This window comes from Pan troglodytes, chromosome 8 (genome assembly GCF_028858775.2).
Source record: "Pan troglodytes isolate AG18354 chromosome 8, NHGRI_mPanTro3-v2.0_pri, whole genome shotgun sequence".
NCBI lineage: Eukaryota > Metazoa > Chordata > Mammalia > Primates > Hominidae > Pan > Pan troglodytes.
Window position 1 is genome coordinate 105,431,146 of NC_072406.2, and position 14,052 is coordinate 105,445,197.

Below are 14,052 nucleotides of genomic sequence, written 5' to 3' on the forward strand. Positions count from 1 at the left end.
AGTGAGCTACCTTGGAACTGGATTCTCCAACCTTCGTACAGCCTTTGGATGTTGCAGTCCCAGCCAACATTTGACTGTAGCCTCATGAGAGACCCCAAGCCAGAACTGGCCAGCTGAGCCACTTCCAAATTTCTGGCCTATAGAAGCTATAGAGATCATAAATAGGTGTTTTAAGCCACTAAGTCTTGGGGTGATTTGCTATGCAACAAATAATATAGACATAAATAAATAAATAAAATAGTTGCCTTCTCAGAATGGGAATTTGGAGAGTGTCAGGAGAACCTGGGAGGAGCGAGGGATAAAAATTGTCTAATTATTTTTTGGGTTGTTGTTTCAGTGCTAGCAGCTCCTGACTTGGACTGGACCAGGAATGAGCTCATTTTATTAGGTTGCACAAAGCCGGCTTGATCTTTAAGGAAGAATCAATAGATTCACAAGAAATGGAAACTTAAAGTTATTCTGTGATTTTTCCCAACCAGCTAGATCACAAGAGCTGCAACAGCTCCAAATTTCTCTTTTTGAATCCAAGACACCTCCCAAACCATACTCGTATCCTACATTTCCACATGGCCTTGTCTCAGTCATCTGTAACTGCTTCTGGGATTTCTGGTCCTACTAAGCACTGAATGGAGATCTCATCCGTCCACACGATGCTGCTGCAAAATGTTTCCCTCCTCTCCATTTCTCATGGTCCTGTTTTCCAATCTAATTATCCCTTATACTGCAGCTTGGTGAATGGGGATATACCCAATTTCCTATCAACTCTGTGCCTGCTCTTGTGCCTAGGGCAGGGGTTCTTAAGCTGGGACTGTTATGTATGATCATATCATCATTAGAGCTTGTTTGGGGGCAAGAAACAGAAACACACTTGAACTTTTAAAGCAAAGATAGACAACTTATTTTTGAGATTCAGAGACATTCTACTACATTAAACACTAGGAATGAGCCAAGCTTCATGGGGGGTTGGAGTTGGGAAGTGGAAAGTCTGCACAAATCTTCTTGTTTCATGGATCTCTGCTTCTCTCTGGACCTCTGTTGTCATTCTCACTGCATACCAGATCTCTCTGATATTTAGTCTATGGGGCAAATGCAGAGAGTTACCCACAGAGCCCAAATGCACACACATGACAATTCCAGACAGGCTGAAATTCTAACTCTTTCTCCATTCCAATTCCAGATTCCTAGGGTAAGGACTTTGATGGCTTTTGGGAACTCATCATAATGGGTAGATGAGAGGGAGTTAAAGGAGTCAATGTAAAATGAGGTACTTCTAGCCGGGCATGGTGGCACATGCCTGTAATCCCAGCTACTCGGGAGGCTGAGGCAGGAGAATTGCTTGAACCCGGGAGGCGGAGGTTGTGGTGAACTGAGATCGCACCATTGCACTCCAGCCTGGGCAACAAGAGCAAAACTCCATCTCAAAATAAATAAATAAATAAATAAATAAATAAATAAATAAAATGAGGTACTTCAAAATATGTCCACTATAGTGTTTGCACGCATTTTGAGGGGATAGTGTATGTTATTCTGAGCAAACTACTTAAGTCTCTGGGCTTCCATTTTCTCATCTACAAGAAGAAAAGAATATGTTTAAGGACAAATAATCTGCATTTGCACTTAGAATATACCTGCCATATAATGAGTACTCAGCAAACATTAGGTGTTACCAAACTTTGCAGAATGAGCTACTACTAAGAAATTAGGCAGTACCTAAATCCTCATTCTCCATAGTTGAGAGTTAATAGATAATATGAAAAAATCATGAAAGTACAATAAGCTGTTATTTATAAAAATGGAGTAAAATATAAGAAATAGTTGAAAAGACAGTAAGTAGTTACCTCTGGGAACAAGAATTGGGAGTGGGGAGAGATGGAGTTATTTTAAAAATTATAAACCTAGTAGTATTTGACTTTTAAATCAATTTAGTCAGTGTGATCCCAATTTTGTGTTACTAAACACACACACACACCCTTATATGTATTATATGAATGACAATACATATGATATACATGTATAATATATAACTATTACATTGTATACCTATATCTATGTGCATTAAAAATACAGAAGAAAACATACAGAAGTCAACTATGGCTGTCTCTTGGGAGGGGAAGGTTAGGGTTGTAGGTAAGTTTTAGTTTTATTTGACCTGTTTTCCCTATTTCCCAAACTTACTGTGAAGAAGACACATTGGCTCATCATTGTAAATTTTTTTAAGAGGGCGAGAAAGAGACAGGAAGGAACCAGGAGATATGGGTTCAATCCCAGCTGTGCCACTAATTCAACTAATTCACTGTGATCTTGAGCAAACTGCTACCTCCCTGGGCCCCTGTTGATCCAGCCATAAACACAGGATTGAGCTGAGCTCTAAATAATAACAATGCAAAGAGCTACCATTTATCTAAGACTTACTATGTTGCCAACTCTGTGCTAGACACTTTAGTTACACCAGTGGTTATCAAACGCATTAGAATCACCTGGAGAGCTTTTTCAGCCACAGGTTGCAAAGCCCACCTCCTGAGCTTCTGATTCAGTGGGCCTGGGGTGAGGCCTGATAATTTGCATCTCTAACAAGTTCCCAGGTGATACTGATGCTGCTGACCTGAGGATCACTGACTTAACTCATTTAAGACTTGCAAAAACCCTGTGTTAAATTTTTCATCCTTTGGATGGGGAAACTGAGGCTCAGAGAGGTCACACAGTGTCAGAGCTATGATTTGAATCCGAGACTATTTAAACCAAAGCTCTTGCTGTGATACTGCCTTCCTCTGAGGTTTCCTCTCAGTTTCAACTTCCTATGTTTCTAGTTTACAAACAACAAAACCCACACATCTGAGACCAAATCAAAGCTCTTCAGAAAAATCCCAAGAAAATCCCGACATGTGCAACTTCTGCCTGGAGCGGATGAGTCTGGCGCTGAACACCAAGAGGGAGGGTGATAGACCGCGGAGCCGACTGGCTTGCACGAGGCTAGCAAAGGGATTGCAGCTTCATTAAGGCACCCCTGCAACTGACTTGAACTTTTCTTTCTCTTATCCTACAGTTTATTTGGCATTCTCTGGGTCTCTTAATCCACAGTCATTTGGGTAGCAAAAAAAAAAAAAAAAAAAAAAAAAAAAAAAAAAAAAAGTGGAAATGAGTTTTCGTCAATGTTGACTTTTGTGGTGTCCCCAGGAATGGTTATTTTCTTCCCTTTCTCCCTAGTGTGAATTCTCAAGTAAGTAGCAAATGATTTCAAATGCATGCCGATTGCAGTGGCCAGCTGCCAGGAGAGAAGTGAAAATAAACTGGTGACAGGAAGTGTCTCAGTTCACGGAAAGGGCAGTGAGGATATAGTGGAGCAAGCCCATGACACTCCTGGGTCCACATGCTGAAAGACTTACCCGGACGGGCTGTGTAGCCACAAATCTCCTAGTAATTCATTAAGTAAGGGGAAACGCTCCCAGAAGCATTTCTCTCCTCTCCTAACACCCTTTGTCTTTTAATTTCCAAACTCCGGGTTCATTCCTATGTCAAGCGAGCCTGGGTGAGTCTCTCTAAACAACTCCTTCATTCGTGATGGAACACACTGCCACAGACTAATGCTTTGACTCTTAAGTGTTTTAACAGGCTGAGGTTTCCAAGCTTTAGGATCACAAGATGGATATATGATCGGTGTGAACTAGAAAATAGCATCAAAAACAGCATGAAGGATGGTGGAAAGAAAAGCGAGTTGCATGAAACTTTGCCCAGTGAAGGGCTTACAGGCTGGAAGAAAAGTTTCAAGGATAAAAAAGTATATTCGAAGTTAGTAATAAGATAAAATAAGATGATAGAGCAAGGTCAAACGTATCAATAATATCAATAAATGTAAATAGGCTTAATTTACTTACTAAAAAAGAGACTTCCACATTGGCTAATATAGCAAAATTTAACACTGCTCTACACAAGAGGAACACCTAAAACAAAAGGTCCTGAAAGGTTAAAAAAAAGAAAGAAAAAGATATTCAAACAAATGCAAATTAAAACTTAAAAGCAGTTACAATTTTGATATCTGACAAGATGGAATTTAAACCAAAAAGCACTAAAGGAGGCAAGAAGGGGACTTTAAAATACTAAAGGTAACAATTCACATTGAAGATATCTAAGTTATTAACATTGAAGCACCTAACAACTCAAGATGCAGGGGAAATGGAAACCCAAATAATTGGTGATTTTAATCCATGTCTGTCGATCCAAGAGAGATCAAGTTGACAATAAGGATGCAGGAGATACAAACGTAACCAATAAGATAGATCTTATAGATGTATGTAGAAACCTGGACCCCGATAGTGGCAAAAACACCTTCTCAAATGACTACACTTTGGGCCATAAGGAAAACCTCATTAAATTTCAAAGAACAAAGAGAATACTCTCTGATCACAATACAATAAAATTAATAATTATAAACAAAATTTAAAAACCCAAACTATTAATGCTCAACCAAATACAGGATTAATAATTTCCTCTACAATAGACTAAAACATGTTAACTATGTTTATGTTCATTGAGATTATAATATAGATACCAACTGGTAATAATACAAAAACAAAACAAAACCACAAAAACCAAAGCATAAACAAAATTAGAAAACCAAAGAGACCAAAGGAAAAAAAAAAAAACTGAAAAGACTACTGTATCTGAAAATTAGGAAAAAGCATGTTACTAAGCAGCTGTTAGAGATAGAAGGACAACTTGAAATTATAGAATTTCTGGAAAAGAATGATAATGGAAACACAAATAATCAAGTCTAGGCTATTCAACTAATGCAACTAATAAAGGAAAAAGTTTAGCATTAAATATCTATATCAGTAAAAATGAAAATAAGTGAATTAAATGCCCCATTCAAAAAGCAAGAAAAGAACCACAGAGTGCGCCAAAATAATCTAGAAGGAAGGAATTAATAAAGATGAAAGCAAAAATTAATAAACTAGAAAGTAGAACTTAAAAATAAACCTAAGGCTGAAACAATCAACAAAATATACAAAGCACCAACTAAACTGGTCAAGAAGATAAATGAGAGGAAGCATGGATACACAAGATTAGAAATACTGTGTGTGGGTAGATGGGTAGGACCATCAAAGCAGAGGAAATCCAAACTAAAAACATAAGAGACTGTTTTTTTCAACTCTATGCAAAATATTTGAAAACTTAGATGAAATGGATAATTTTCTAGAATAATGCAACTTACCTAAATTGGTCTCAGTAGAGACACAAAGTCTTAACAGACCAATTACCATAGAAGAAATGAAGAGCTCACCAACAAAAAGCACCAGGCCCTAACAGTTTCTCAGGAAAATTCCAGCAGACCTCTAAAGATCAACTAATCCCGATACTACTTAATAACAAAGAAAAAGAAGAAAAACTTCAGATAATTTGAGTTTTAATAATTTATTCTACAGTGGACTAAAACATGTAAGCTATGTTTAATGTTTTTGAGTTAATAATATAAATATCAACTGATAATGACACAAAAACGAAACAAAACAACAACAAAACTCATTGGTCACTTTGGATGATGCCAAGGATCTTTATTTTGAAAGTTGGCCAAAAAGAATCAAGTATTGCTGGGCTCAGTGGCTCGGGAGGATCACTTGAGCCCAGGAGCTTGAGACCAGGCTGAGCAACATAGTGAGAGCTTGTCTCTACAAAAAAAAAAAAATTAGCTGGGCGTGGTGGCATGCGCCTGTGGTCCCAGCTACTTAGGAGGCTGAAGTGGGAGGATTGCTTGAGCCTGGGAGGTTGAGGCTGCAGTGAGCCATGATGGTACCACTGCACTCCAGCCTGGGAAAGACAGTGAGACCTTGTCTCAAAAAATAAATAAATAAATAAATAAATAAGCATTTACTTTGCTTTTCCTAGGTGAACTATATCTCACAATGAGGTAAGTTTTTCTTTGTAGAAACATTCTAGCTAATACATGGAAAGTACTGATAGGTTTAAAACACCACTCTTTTGTAACCCCTGATGAAATTTGTGGATCTGGGCTATGATCATCAAAGGCTGTTCACTTCTCAAAGTGAGAGATTAAGAGACAGACATTACATGTGTCCCAATGGAAGTCCACCATATCATCTATAATGTATTCTTGACATAGAACTTCTAATTTACAAGAAACACACAGTCCAGGGGATATGTGAACTAATACTATAGGGATGCAATCAGCAAAATCCAGGCTATGGAAACTCTATAGGACAAATGATTCAATTTCCTAAACAAATGAATTACAAGGAGAAAAGAAGAGATGGAGGAGGAATCTATAGATTAAAAGAAATTTGAGAAACCTGAACCAATCCAACATGTGGATGCAATTTGGGTCCCAATTAAAACAAACTAACATTTATGAGACAATTAGGGGAAATTTGGACCTGGTAATATGATAATATTAAACATTATTAATTGTAAAAGGTATAATATTGGAATTATAATTTAAGAAAAGAGAATCTGTATATTTCAGAGATGTATGCTGAAATATCTGGAAATGAAATTATATAATGTCTGGGATTTGCCACAAAAGATTGAAGGTAGAAATGGGAGAGAAGCAGATGGGGCTATAAATGAAATAAGATTGGCCAAAAGTTAGTATTTAAAGAAGCTGAGTGATGGGAATATGAAGGTTCCCTATACTATCCGTTTTTCCTTTTTATATGTTTGAGATTTCCCAAAGTAAAGAGCTTTTTGTGGTTGTTTTTAATTAGTTGCCATTATAGGTGATTGTTATTGTTCCCTTTATACTTATCCCTGTTTTTCAAATTTTTCACAGTGATAGTGGTTTACTTTAAATCATGGGAAAAATGCTTTTTGGCAGTAAAAGGAACAAAAGATTTAGTCACTGCCTAATTTCTTAGTAGCTCATTGTGAAAAATTTGTTAACACCTAATGTTTTTCTACTGCTTATTATATTCTAAGTGTGTATGTGGATTGTTATTAAATATCTTCTTATTTTCTTCTTGGAGATGAAGAAATGAAAATTCAGAGACTTTAAGTAGTTTGTTCGGAATGACACAGCTGGGGCAAGGGATAGAACTAGAATTTGAACTCGGGCTGTCTGGCTTCAAATTTTATTTTCTATACTGTGATGTTTAGCGAAATTGGCATCCTCTTCTTCTCCCTCAAATCGGAGCTGCCTGTGCATGTGCTGTGAAGGTGGAAATGAGCCTGGCTCTTCTTTGAGACATTATTACCTGGGTTACTTTGGGCACAAGTCACTTCATTCTCTGAGCTTCAATTTTATTGCTTATTGGAGGGGGTTGGACTATTTGATGCTGGCTCTTGTTGCTTACCAGCTGTGCAGCCTTGGAGAAGTTGCATAACCTCTCTGAGCTTGGTTTTCCATCTCTGAAAAGAGAATTATTATTCCTACCTCATAGGGTGTTTGAGAAGAAGAAGGGCCATCTGTGAAAACTGTGGGATAAAATAATAATACTATAAATGATCATTGTCATTATTCTTCTTCTAGAAGAGTCCCTGAGTCTGGAAGGGTTGGGAAAAAGGACCCACTTACCCAGGGAGGCTTTCCTGAGCTTTCCACATCCATGCTGGTAACTCTGTATGGAGAGGACTTTGCAGTACCACAGGCACAGGATGAAGAGGGCCCTCGAGTCTTGAACCAGAAGGGAGCCTAATAACTGTGGGAGCCACCATGTATTGAACCCCTACTATTCTAGATGCTTTACAAATATTCCCACACTCAGCCTTGGCTCGGCCTAGCAGGGCAGATATTAACAGCATGCCCATGGCTAGTTAAGTGAGTAGAAGTGCCAGGATTTAAACTGTGCCTCTTTCTCCTTTATCACTTTGCTTTGGTTATACTCAACCAGTTTTTTAATCCTGTGTGCAATAGGGTCTTATTATTGCATTTAACATGAAAATACCTAGGTCACTAGTCAAATAGATTATTTTCAAGTATAAAGCTAATACATGCTTACTATAGCAAATAAAAGAAACATTCAGAAAAATAGAAAGACAATTCACTCACAAATTCACTACCCAGCGTTCAGAGACAACCATGCATTAACATTTTCTTCTAGTCTTTTTTTTTTTTTTTGTAGGTTTTTCTTATATAATTGAGATCAGGCAATAGTAAATACATTTTAAAAACCTAAAATCATTGAAATAATGAAATGACCTTGGATTGGAAGGACCTCAGAGTAGCATCAGTGTATTGAGGTTGATCTATTTCAGTGGGTCTCAACTGTGTGAGATTTTGCCCCCAAGGGGATATTTGGAAATGTCTGGAGACATTTTTGGTTGGGGGGGTTGCTACTGGCTTCTCGTGGGTAGGAGGCAGGCATGCTGCTGAACATCTACAGTGCACAGGACAGCCCCTACAAGGAGAATTATCTGGCTCAAATGTCAATAGTGCCAAGATTAAGAAACCCCTTGTCTATCTGATTAATAATTATCAAATACAGTGGTTTTGTTGGTGTTGGATACAGGGGGCCGCATCCTGCTTCTCTCCACGGCAACAAATCAGAATGCAGAGGAAGCAGCATGATTGAGTGGCGGGGAAGGCCTGTAGCTTTGACTGCGTCCCAAAGGGGTCGGGATCTCACGTTCTGCCTCTGGGTAGGACTTTGGCCTGTCCCTGTCAGTGATGCTTTCCCAGCCAGGTGACATCCTCACTGCTTGGTCAGGGGTCAGTCTGAGCATGGGGCCTGAGAGTGAAGCTGGGAGTACCACTCCCACTGACTATGATCATCAGAGTTCAGAGACACTGTGGAACTCAAGAAGTGGACACAAACACTTCTACCAGAAGAGGGGTCCTGAGTCTATCCACACAGCCACAGGGTGCCATGCGAACTGATCACGTCCTAACAAAGAGAGGGCCCGGGACTGGGGAGGCTCTGCACGTCAGCTCCAATATCTCCACCTCCTCCCACTGTGAGGGAGCTGGGTCAGGAACCGCTGCTAGTGAATCCAGAGGAGAAGAAGCAGAGACTTCTCCCCCATGGACGAGTGTGCCAGGGCTGCAGTGACAAAGTACAACACACAGAGTGGCTTACACAACAGAAATTGATTCTCTCACATTCAGGGGGCTGGAAGTCTGAGACCAAGCTGTTGTCAGGGCTGTGCTGCCTCTGAGGCACTAAGGAAAAATCTGTTCCAAGCCACACTCCTGGCTTCTGGTAGTTCCTGGGTAGTGGAGGCACTGCTCCCGTCTTCATGTGGTGCTCTCCCCATGTGCGCGCCTGTCTCCGAATTCCCCCTTTTCATAAGGACACCAGTCATACTGGATTAGGGGCCCACTCTACTCCAGTATGATCTCCTCTTAATCACTTATGTCTGCAACAACTATGTTTCTGAAGAAGGTCACATTCTGAGGTACTGGGGTAAGGACTTACATCTACAAATTTTGGGGGGACACAATTAAACCCACAACAGACCCCACGTTTGGAAAGTAGTTCCAGTGTCCCTAGCCAAGTAGGAGGATCTGAATCATGGTGGCTGCTTGTGGATGCTCCTTGGTGATAGAATCTTTCCTTGTAGATGTCTGTCTCCCGGAGGGTCCCCAGAACCTTTTAGTACCTGGAAGAGATAGGGATGAGGGAGCCGCTCCGAACCCCCGCTGGACCAAGGTCCCCAAGCAGGACTTAGATAAGAGGACTTATGTGTCAAGGCAATGGCAGTGGAGGAGTTAGCCCACAGCCAAGAATCCATGTGACCTAAACCCAAATGGAGAAAAAAGCAAAAAGGAGGAAGGGAGGTTGGAGATTGGGGGTGAGGTGTGGACAAAAAAGGACAGCTGTGCCCTGGCACACTCTGCAAAGGAAGTCCTGTGGGCTGCAGAAGATATTTTTGCACCCACACTAGTTAAATAGATTGGGGTTTCCCAGAGTGGATTCTGTGGAATACCAGCTCTATGATAGATTAAATAGGTATTACATGAGGAAGAGATTCCATAGCAAAATAAGTATGGGAAGCAATGCTAAACTGGATTTTAATTTCAACAGCAAAATTTTCAGAACTTTTAATATATCAATATGGACTGTGCCTCTTCAAGAAGAGTGAATAGTAATCAGCATTCATCCACGTGATTGGATCACAGAAACTTTTTTCTCAGGTGCATCTGGCAAGATACATTTGAGAAATGTTGAACTAGGTGATGGATGAGCCCATTGTGAACAAAACCACAGAGCTGGTGGATGCTATAGATGATATGGCATAATATGAATATTAGATAATATTAGAAATTCCCAGTTGACATTATCACCACGCTATGTTCCACCTTCCCTAGATCTTCCCTCAGTTGCTATCATATTGGATTCCCTTGGTTTGAGAAACACTTCTTGACGTTTATACTATTTCTTGCGAATAACTGATAAAATAGTCAACCTTGATGACACAAGTTAGCAAAGTCATTCTACATAGAGCCACAGGCCTAGCACCAGCTATAGACATATATCCCACTTTCCCAACCCAGCCCTCCCTAGCAGGCTCCCACCTACTCATCCAAGGTGTTGTGGGCCCCCAGAAACCTGCTTAAACCAACATGGAGCAAAAACCATCATTACAGGACCCTAGAAAAGCCTCCTGGCTGCCTGTGATAAGGCATACTGAACAGACAAAAGGCTCATTTTCTTTTAACTTTTTTTTTTAATAGTACAAACTTAAGGCTCTTTATTCAGGCAGTAAAGTAAGGAACAGCAAAGTGGGAGGGCTACACCATCACCATGGCAACAGAAAGCCTCAAAAACTTAAAGTCCTTCCTAGCTCAGAAGAAACACATTTTAACCGGCTGAGAACAAGGCCAGGCAGCCTGGGCATGGTGTGGAAGGGCGGCTGCACGCGTGGCCTCTGGTCAGTCCTGGAAGTGCGTGGTGACGGCTTTCAGCAGGTCCTGCTTCTTTAGCACACTCTTCAGCCCATCCACCCGGCAGGCCTCTTTCAGCATGGGCACAGTGAACTTGCCCAGCATGCCCTTGCTGATGTGGGTCTTCAGCTTCTCTTCTCAATACTCCACCTTGGGCCTTTTGCTCCCAGAACCTTCGTTATCGTGCTTTCTCTTGGTAACTTTCCCTTCAGGATTGTAATCTGGCGGGTAAACAAGCTCCTTAAACTCATCCACCAGGGATCGCAGTCTTTTATTCATTGCTTCAACCTTGGGCAATGTCAGATCTACTGCTTGTTCAGGCTCCATCAAATCCAAGGCCAAGGCCTCCAGGTTCCTGAAGTACTTACTGCTGCAGCACGGGATTCTCAAAGCTGTCACTTCTGTATGTGAAGCGGAGCTTCTGAATGATAGCCTTCATCTTGTCCATCTGCTCTGGAGTTGCCATGACCTTTTCAGTAAAGGGCATATTCGCCAGGCGCGGTGGCTTATGCCTATAATCCCAGCACTTTGGGAGGTCGAGGCGGGCGGATCACCTGAGGTCAGGAGTTCAAGACCAGACTGGCCAACATGGTGAAACCCCGTCTCTACTAAAAATACAAAAAATTAGCTGGGCATGGTGGCAGGCATCTGTAATCGCAGCTACTCGGGAGGCTGAGGCAGGAGTATTGCTTGAACCCGGAAGGCAGAGGTTGCAGTGAGCCGAGATCGCACCATTGTACTCCAGCCTGGGCAACAAGAGTGAAACTCCGTCTCAAAAATAAATAAATACATACATACATACATACATACATACATAAAGGGCACCTTCATTTTATCATCAGCAAAGGGTAAAAAGACCAGCTGGAAACCTGGAGGAGTCACCTGAATTTTCTAGTCATCCAACTCCTCTTCCTGTGGCACCAAAGCCACAAAATAAGAGGGAATGTTCCTGTGGGGCGTGTATCTGCACAATGCTATGACCTCCTTCTCCAGACACTTGATGAGCAGAGCACTGAACAGGATTGAGCTCCCAATCACCAGCAACTCCTCAGGGTACACCAACAGGGAGGGCCTCAGGTAATGGTGCTTCTTCAGCATTACCAAGGGCTTGAAACCCATGAGCATCAAACCTGGATCATTAAACCATTTTAGCTCTTCTGTTTCCTCTTTTTCCAGTATAATCTGATGACTTCCAAAGATCTGAGACCTCTTGGTATCACTAGGCAGAAGCAAACTGCATGTATTTGTGTTAAATGTCCGGGTCTTTGTTTTTTCTGTTTTTCTTTTCCTTTTTTTTTTTTTTTTTTTGGACAGAGTTTCGCTCGTGCTGCCCAGGCTGGAGTACAATGCACAATCTCGGCTCACCGCAACCTTCGCCTCCCGGGTTCAAGCGATTCTCCTGCCTCAGCCTTCCGAGTAGCTGGGACTACAGGTATGCACCACCACGACTGGCTAATTTTGTCTTTTTTTTTAGTAAAGACGGGGTTTCTCCATGTTGGTCAGGCTGGTCTTGAACTCCCGACCTCAGGTGATCCGCCTGCCTCGGCCTCCCAAAGTGCTGGGATTACAGGTGTAAGCCAACGCACCCGGCCAGGGTCTTGGTTTTCACTGGTTCATTTGTTTCCTGATAGAGCTTTACTGGAGGAGGCTTAAGAGCCTTTTGGACCAGATTACAAATGCCCACAGAGATCACTATATCTTTGTTGAGCTTCAGCTTTAACCTGCTGAGTGCTTGCTTCCTGGTGTCCTTGGCGTGAACCTTCGGCAACAGGTCTTCTAGCTTGCTGGATTCCTCAAAGTGAACCCTGAGGTCCTCATCCTCGGCTATGTTGATGGTATCTCTATAGAACAAGGATAGGTCAAAGCCCCCAGGTTTCTTCAGGTGCATCAAGTCAAGGAAGATGCCTGTATCTTGGAGATCACCAGCTTCAGTCCTGGCCCGGCTGGCTTTGGCACTGTCATTGCCATGGGGGTTTTCTTCACTGGTCAACAGCATGATCCTCGTATGACTCATCTTCAACCGGACATCACTAAAGAGGCTGGCACAGACCCACAGCACTTCACTGAGCAAGTAGTCAGATCCGTGGCCCATCAGGTCTTGGAAACGTTTTTGTCCCTGCTGCCCCTTAAACTGGTCAAGTTCTAGAATTTGTTTTGCACTTGGATTATCCAACTCCTGTAAGACGTAAATATTTTTAAAATTCACTGAATTTTTGTCTTTCTCGGTACCATAGAACACCACTGCCAAGAGATCTCAATCACTGCTTATGATCTCACTGCTTACGATCTGTTTATGATCTCACTGCTTATGATCTCACTGTTTATGATCTTACTGCTTATGATCTCACTGCTTATGATCTCACTGCTTATGATCTTACTGCTTATGATCTCACTGCTTATGATCTCACTGCTTATGATCTCACTGTTTATGACCTCACTGCTTATGATCTCACTGCTTATGATCTCACTGCTTATGATCTGTTTATGATCTCACTGCTTATGATCTCACTGCTTATGATCTCACTGCTTATGATCTGTTTATGATCTTACTGCTTATGATCTCACTGCTTATGATCTCACTACTTATGATCTTTCTTACTGCTTATAATCTTACTGCTTATGATCTTTCTTACTGCTTATGATCTTACTGATGTACACACTTTGGATACACTGGATGCTCATGTCAAAAGGAGTCAAAACTTCACTCTGAGATTCAAACATAGCCCTGGAGGCATCAACCAAAAAAATCAAACTATGTCTTCCTGAATATTTATAGTCTCCACTTGCTTCAAGGTTCTCTTCTTGTTCTTATTCTGCTTCTTCATCGCTCTCGATTTTGTAATACAACTCCCACCCTGACATGTTGGCTACTGTTCACTTTGGCGCAGGGAAGTGACCAACTTGGACAGAAGACAAGAATCTCTTTTCACTTTTAACCAAAAATAGGTCATGCATTTGAATTCCCTGCCCCCGCCCCCCCCGCCCCAAAAAGAAAACCTGGGGACAGGTAGTTTATTTGGGTGGTGATCCTAGGAAGCCCAAATGAAGAAGTAGGGAAAGTGAGACAGGGAAATAAGAAAAGTCAATAATGGGTACATTAATGAGCAGGGCTCTTGTGGGCAGCTGAGGTTCAGTCTCACTGGGGAACCTCTGGGAATTCACGTGGAACACGCCTTTGAATTGTGCCACCAGAGGATGGGGTGGCTGGAGCATTTGGCTAC

The 14,052-nt window shown here is 41.5% G+C and overlaps 1 pseudogene; it reads right to left on the reverse strand.

Moving 5' to 3' along the window:
• Positions 1-10,613: 10,613 nt before the first annotated feature.
• LOC450615 (X-ray repair cross-complementing protein 6-like) lies at positions 10,614-13,783 on the reverse strand (annotated as a pseudogene).
• Between the last annotated feature and the right edge of the window lie 269 nt (positions 13,784-14,052).